This window comes from Glandiceps talaboti, chromosome 19 (assembly GCF_964340395.1).
Source record: "Glandiceps talaboti chromosome 19, keGlaTala1.1, whole genome shotgun sequence".
NCBI classification, from domain to species: Eukaryota; Metazoa; Hemichordata; class Enteropneusta; family Spengelidae; genus Glandiceps; species Glandiceps talaboti.
The window spans coordinates 20,592,806-20,601,041 of record NC_135567.1 but is presented as its reverse complement, the minus strand read 5'-3'; positions in this window follow the sequence as shown (position 1 = coordinate 20,601,041).

The window sequence follows — 8,236 nt, the reverse complement described above, 5'->3', positions numbered from 1 at the left end:
CAAGACCAGAATAGTAAAAAATTTAAACCGAAGGGAATCCGCGTTAATGGACCAGCAAAATGTCAGATTTGTTTTAAGATGTTCCAAAGTCGATGTTATCTAAATCGACATTTGATCTCGCATCGAACGGACCAACCACATCAATGTGAGTACTGTAAGATGCGATTCAAACATCGACAAACCCTGCAGAAGCATGTGAAATGTCGATGTCCGGAAAGAAAAAAGTATCAAGACAATGCTCAGAATGATGGAAAAACTATCATGTGTCAAGTGTGTCAGAAAATGTTTCCAGATAAATGTGAGCTGACTAAACACTTAATGATGCATTCATTGGATGAAATACATTGGTGTGAGTACTGTGGTAACTATTACAAGAATTTGTCAGGTTTGGAGAATCACTTGAAAACACACGTACCGTTTACGTGTCAGATTTGTGATAAGAATTTCAGTAAACGTACTGCTCTGGAGAAACACACCTTGGAACATGCAAGACAGACGATAGAAGAGATGAAGGAAAGCTGTGCTGATTCAAGTAACATCAAACATCAACCAGGAGAAAAAACGAGCATACCAGTTGATCATCAGAATAATCCGACTTCAAACATAGCATCAGATGATAAATCAAAACAATCTAAACCCAAAAGAAAAAGAAAAATTGATCCAACTAAACCACCAAGAGTACGCGTCAATGGACCAGCAAAATGTCCAATTTGTGAAAAGATGTTTCGCAGTCAGTGTTATTTAAATCGACATTTAATCTCACATACGACGGAACAATCTTATCAATGTAATGACTGCGGAATGCGATTCAAACATCTACAGTCTCTTCAACATCATACTAAACATCGCTGTCCACGGAAAAAAGAAGTCTGAATCTTTGCAATGTGATTCAAATACACACAAAAGAGCAAAAGTAACGTGACTAAAATCACCGTCAAGGGGAACTTTTAGAGTCAAATTTGTCAGAAAATGTTCAAGAGCAAATATCTGCTAACAAGACACTTGCGTGTTCATTCAACAGACAAATAATTTGGTTGTGAGCAGTGTGGTCAACGATTTAAACAAAACTCTGTATTACAGCAACATTTGAAAAGTCATGGTATGCAAAATGAACAGTTTGGATGTCTAAAGTGTGGCAAAGCTTTTACACTAGAAACTGTTAGTACTAGCTGCAACTGGGATACTTTTTTCATCAAATAACCACAGATATATTCACTAGAAAGTAGTCAGTTATTTAAAAAAAAAAAAAAAGACACTGTATCTATTAATTAGTGTTAATACGATCCATAGTAGTGTAGCTCACAAGTGACTGGGTTCAAAAAGGATAGCTTGCAGAAAAACGTTGAGGCTTGGTCACACACAAGTTGCTTCCTTTTTGTAACTTTTGTTTCGTGTTGTAATATTTTCTTTCTCCTTGAATCATAGGAAAAAGAAAATTCTTTTTAATTGGCAATAAATAGATAAATAAATGATTGTTACAACATGAAACACAAAATCAGTTTCCGATGTGCATATGTATTGACAGCGTGCATTTAATAATATGAGCCGGTAGAGGGCGCTGTCATTAGGTCAAAAGCAGGGTCAAAGGTATTATGAGGATAGTACATAATCAATCAACTGTGCTGGCGGAGTTAATTCCATATACTAGTACTACTAACGCGGGGTGTGTCAGCGTTGCTTTACTTTATATCATCATCCTGTATATTATATGATTCCAGAGCTAAGTCGTACTTGTATGAAAGCAGAGTAAATGTACTACAAGAGTGCTGGAAACGTCACTTTTAAAACAAAAAGATATTTATCGTGGTCAGGTGAGACTTCGTAAGTATGTGTTATCTGAACCGTGTGACGTGCCCACAGTAGAGTGTGAAACCTGAGTGATGAGTTTTTGTCGTTTCGTTCTCACTACTAGTTTAATATTAATCTCTGAAGTCGTTTTAAGGTACATGGTTAAGCTTCTAGTAATTTTTGATGAGATAAGATCATCGTACTCAACCGTATAAAGCACAGAGTGTACCTAGTCTTGCTGCTAGACGTTCGGGCTTTCTTTCGATACTATAAGCGAACGAAGTTCGCAGTGAGGGCTTGCCCGAATCCTCGATAGCGATGTTCGGTCGTGTGTCGTATTGTATCGGAAGAACATCTGAGGTCTAGCAGATACACTAAGAGTGTACGTAGCTGAGTATTTGGTTTGATTTGAATTGTTTGTGCTTTTAATAACACTGTTTTGTTGTTCTTCCATCCATGGCTAGTCTTTTCATGCATAGCTGATAATTCGCTCTCTTTAATCATAGACCTTACACGACTGAATCATGGAGGTATAAGGGGATATCTCCTTTATATACCTCCATGACTGAATAATTAAAGACAAGGCATATACGTGGACGGTCTATGGACAAGGTGACCTTTTCTCTGTTATTAGTCTACTTCCTGACGGACTGTATTCCGATTTACACTATGTTATATGGGAAGATAATGTGGAAGATAACATAGTGTAAAATTGGAATACAGACCGGCGTCAGGAAGTAGACAACTCTGTTATCTAAAGGAAAGCATTTCTCATCTTTCAATGACCATGGATCTATGCAATGACCACGTTATGAGTTTCACCATAGACCCTTGTAGAGTAGCTGCAATAATTGTAGCGTCTTGTTGCGGTTTTGTGGGATTTTTCGTCTGTTTTGGTGACTTTTTAAGTTTCAGTGTTTAACCCGCACCTAACGTTAGGTGCGGGTTAAACACTGAAACTTAAAAAGTCACCAAAACAGACGAAAAAACCCACAAAACCGCAACAAGACGCTACAATTATTGCAGCTACTTGTAGAGTGTCTATGGTTTCATCATAGATCATGTATACCTCAATGGTTTCATCATTGACCCTTGTATAGTGTATATGGTTTCATCCTTGGAGTATAGACCCTCCACCCACAGGATCCTGTTGGTGGAGGGTCTATGCTTGGAGTAATTATACTGACATAATTACTCCAAGTTTCATCATAGAGGTATACCTCCATGGTTTCATTCGCAGGCATTCAAATCAATCTGTACCATTTTAAAAATAATATATATGTATGGTAAGTAAGTCTTATTTACCATACATATTTTCTTTCTATCATACAGATTAATTTGAGTGCCAGTGGTTTCATTCACACACAGACAAGTAACATAATCTGTGATTCACAGTTTTAATACCAACCTTCTTATCTTCTGGGATTATCATGAGTTTACATACTGATTATGTAATATGTACACATTAGAACTAATTCATATGCAAATGTAGGTATATGTGGTTTGATAATCTTCCCAAGATAAGATGTTAGGTAAACTATGATAACATATTTGGTATAAAAGCTTTTTCCGTAACATGAGTATCTAAATAGATTCACAGGTCTCCCTGTGCCCATGGATGGCTAATACATGATTTTTACATCCATACTGTGCCTAATGGGTGGAACTGTGTAGTTTGCTCTATATTATGCGTAAAGGTCAAATGACAATTGTTTATGTTATGCAAATGAGTGTTAAGTGCTGTATGGTCTCATTAGCTAGAGTTATATAATATTTTTAATCTAGTCTGTCAGCCTCTCTTTGTTTACTTTTAAATATTAATTTAATGTTGACATTTCTGCCCACTTCCATCACCACAGACAAGGAAGAAGGTTTTTACATGGATGTATTCTCCCCTGATATATCCATGGTTTTTCCTTGGCTGTGCTATAACCACAGTCGCTTGTAAACTGTTATTCCTTTCCTAAATGGATTTATTCTTGTCTATGACGGTCCTAATAATAACGTCATTGTTCTGTATTAGGACCGTCATAGACAAGAATAAAACCATTTAGGAAAGGAATAACAGTTTACAAGCGACTGTGGTTATAACATATGTACATGTATGAATCCTATATAGTGACTGATACCAGTGTCTTGGAAGACGACTAGTGCAGCCATGGATGTATCTCCACTAAATGCATCCATGGTATAGGGTTTTCACTAATCATAACTAAGTAACTATACATCATATTGAGGGGATAGTGGGGCATGCTGGGGGGGGGGGGGGGGGTTACTACAGGCTGCGTCTGGTAGGGGTGTGCAGACAATGCTGCCAACCCTAGAACCCCATTTTAGACCCATTTTGACCAAAAACCAATATCCTATTTTACCATTCAAGTTTTTAAACATCCCATTTTAGACCAAAAAATGTCTAAAATACATCATCACCAATATGAAAATGTCAAGCAGTGAATTAGCTGGGGGAAATTCCAAGGAAATCTCGGAAATTCTGAACTATATATAGTCAAGAATTTATTGTGTGGTTCCTTCCAGGACCTCATTTTAGACCAAACAAAATCGAAAATTGGGTAAAGTGGACCCCATTTTAGACTACGTATCTCTAAAAATCAAGAACCCATTTTAGACCAAAGGGTGGAAACCTTCACCCCAAATGGCGGCACATATATTTATACCCAATAGGCACTTTGGCAGGGTCCAATATTTTTACAGCAACCTCTAAGATTGTTCACGTTACAAAAGTTTACTACAACCCCCACAAAATGGCTACCTTGTACATGTACATAGGTTCATGTGTAGTCCTGCCTTCAAATGAAGTGAGTGATAATAAAATTCAGACAATATCTCTTCCTTTCTTATTTGATTGCCTCTACAACAATGTCTATAGTGTACACTTTCTATAACTCCCCTTATTTTATATTTTTTATATTGCAGAGTTTGTGACGTGATCACAGGACTTCTGTAAAGTGGAGTTAAGAAATAACAACCATACAATGGAAGCCACAACCCTAACAAAGTCTTACGCTCTCATGAATGAACTTTTATTTCAACACTTTGGAATTCAATTTGTCGCTAAAAATACCATACAGAGAGAATATCTTGACAAACACCTCCTAGTTGTAAAGCGTATCATCAATGAAGCTATAGTAGAACTGTACAGTAGTATTAGTCTATGTGTTTATATAGTGGAACTGGACATTGTTACCGATGGCAACACAGAGAAAACTGTTGCTTTGTTACTAAAAAACAAATATACACCAGAATTAGACACATGTGTAGATCAGTTCAGAATAACAGCTCATCATCTACAGTGGATTCAGGTAAGTTTACAAACTATTTTTATTTTACATTTGAGAGGCCAGATCAGAAAAAAATATATTAAAGCAACAAACATTTCCTCATTATTTTCATTAATGGCTGTATATCCAATAACACAGAGACCATTTGGAAAACATAACTACCTGAACTAGACACTCAAACATGAAAAAAAATCTACCTACCCCACCTCGTCTAAAATTGAGCATAATCGGAACCACACAAATTTTTTAGGGCTAAAATAATACTACCAGGTAGGATGAGAACCTGGGATTGGAAGCTTGGCCTTTAATGAAAACAGTGAAACTTTTTAGTAATCTATATTACTTCAAATTTCATATGAAATGTTCGTAAAACAAACATTCCTAATTTCCAATTTGACATCATCGTTTTGAATACTTACAGATTTCATTCCTTTTCTTCTCATTTACAGAATTTGTTGTGTGATGTCAGAGAGTATGCAGAGTTCAGTAAATTTGAAAGAATTGCATTTATTGCGATGTATGATGTTGAGAAGTTATCAAAAGATGAATTTGGGCATACGTCAGATCAACCATGCTGGCATGACAAACACACTGTGATTGGACAACCACATCAACCATGCTGGCATGACAAACAAACTGTGATTGGACAACCACACAGCAATGACCAACCACTCCAGGGCAACCATCTCCCAACTACTTACCAACCACAGTGGAATGACCAACCACTCCAGGGCTACCATCTCCCAACTACTCACCAACCACACAGCAATGACCAACCACTCCAGGACAACAATATCCCAACTACTTACCAACCACAGTGGAAAGACCAACCAATTAAAGTTGACAAAGAACTTGTAGTTGGTCATCCACAGACAGATGGCCAACCACACCAGGATAACCAACAACTTTTTACTGGCCAACCGCACCAGGAGAACCAACAATTTACAGTTGAACAACAACCTACCAGTCACAAAGAGAAAAAGGGTTGTCCAAGAAAACTTTCTGGTGGACTCAATCAAATGAAAAGCCTTCTAGAAAATGATGAGAAAATGGGAGATAATAGTCAGAACTGGAAAGGTCGTCTAAGAAAAGTTTCCAGTAAACCAAAGCAAATGGGAATCTATCTGGAAAATGATGGGAACATGGAAGGACTCACTCAGAAACGGAAAAAGGGCCGTCCAAGAAAACTTTCCAGTGGACTCACACAGATGGGAAGCCTTGTGGGAAATGATGGGAACACGGAAGGACTCACTCAGAAACGTAAAAGGGGCCGTCCAAGAAAGGTCACCAAGGCAATACAACAAAATATTATGGAATATGTAGATGAAGCCAGGGATACTTATAATGATCCAGACGAAGCCACGAATACTTATAATGATCCAGGCGAAGCCATGGATACCGATTATGATCCAGACAATGCCACGGTTACCGATTATGATCCAAACGAAGCCACAGATAGTGATTACGACCCAGATTATCAACCAAAAGGCAAACATAAAAAGTGTAAAAAGGATCGCCCAGTTAGAACACCCAAAAATGAAACACGCCAAAAAACACTTAAGGAAAGATGCAACAAAATATATACATGTAAATATTGCGGTGAAGAATTTACGTCAAAAACTCTTCAAGTGGTACACATGAATATGTATTATTATACGGAAATACTCCGTTCTGAAAAACTACTAAACTTATTTAATTTGAAAACATCTAGTGATAATATGTCTGTTGGTAACAAAGCTGTAAACAATACGTCTGTCGATAATACAGCTGTCTGTGATACGGCTGTCGATAAAACGGCTGTCGATGATACATCTGTCAGTGATACGTCTGTCGATGAAACATCTGTCAATAATTCGGCTGTCGATAATACATCTGTCGATAAAACATCTGTCGACAACACGGCTGTCAGTGATACGTCTGTCAACAATACGGCTGTCAGTGATATGTCTGTCAGTAAAACATCTGTCAATAATTCGGCTGTTGATGAAACATCTGCAGATAATACGTCTGTTGATAATATGTCTGTCAACAATACGGTTGTCAATGATACGTCTGTTGACAATACGGCTGTCAATACGTCTGTCGATAAAACATCTGTCAATAATTCGGCTGTCGATAATACGTATGTTGATAATATGTCTGTCAACAATACGGCTGTCAATGATATGTCTGTCAACAATACGGGTGTCAATGATTCAGCTGTTAACAATACGGTTGTCGATGATACAGCTGTCAATGATACGTTTGTTGACAATACGGCTGTCGATACGTCTGTCGAAAGTAAAGCTGTCGATGATACGTCTGTTGACAATACAGCTGTCGATATGTCTGTCGACAATACGGCTGTCGATTCATCTGTCGATAATACAGCAGTCAATGATACATCAGTTGATGATATGGCCGTCAATGATACAGCTGTCAATGATACATCTGTCAATAATACGACTGACAATGCGTCTGTCAATAATACGGCTGACAATACATCTGTTGCTAATATGGCTGTCGATAATTTTAGTACTGTTTGTGGAAAAGATGAAGTCAGCATGGTATCTACTGAATTGACAGAAAAATATATAAAACGAGGTGAAATATATACATGTAAGGTTTGTGAGAAATCGTATCCATTATATCGGATGATGGTACATATGAGAAACCATACAGGTGAGAAGCCATACACTTGTGAAAAATGTGATGCCAAATTTATAGCAGAAGTGTATTTGAATTATCACGTGAATTCAGTGCATGCCACGGAAAGATCACACGAATGTAAAATATGCAAAAAAACTTTCACATTGAGAAGATATCTACAAAAACACTTGAATGATTGTCACTCAGATAAGAGGTTTGCTTGTCCAATTTGTAAGAAGGTGTATCTGTGTAAGCGATACCTTGCGGCACATAACGATAAAGTGCATCTTGGTATCAAACCTCACCAATGTGAGCTGTGTGGTTTGCGATTCAGTAGCCGTGGACATTACACTCGACACTTAAAGACTCATGCAAGTGTTCGTGAGAGGCCTCATAAATGCGAGTTTTGTGAAAAGGCATTTATTCGGAAGGAACATCTCGCACAACATATTAAAATGCACACAGGAGTAAAACCTTTCCTGTGTGAGGACTGTGGAGCAAGATTTAGTGACAAGGCAAAC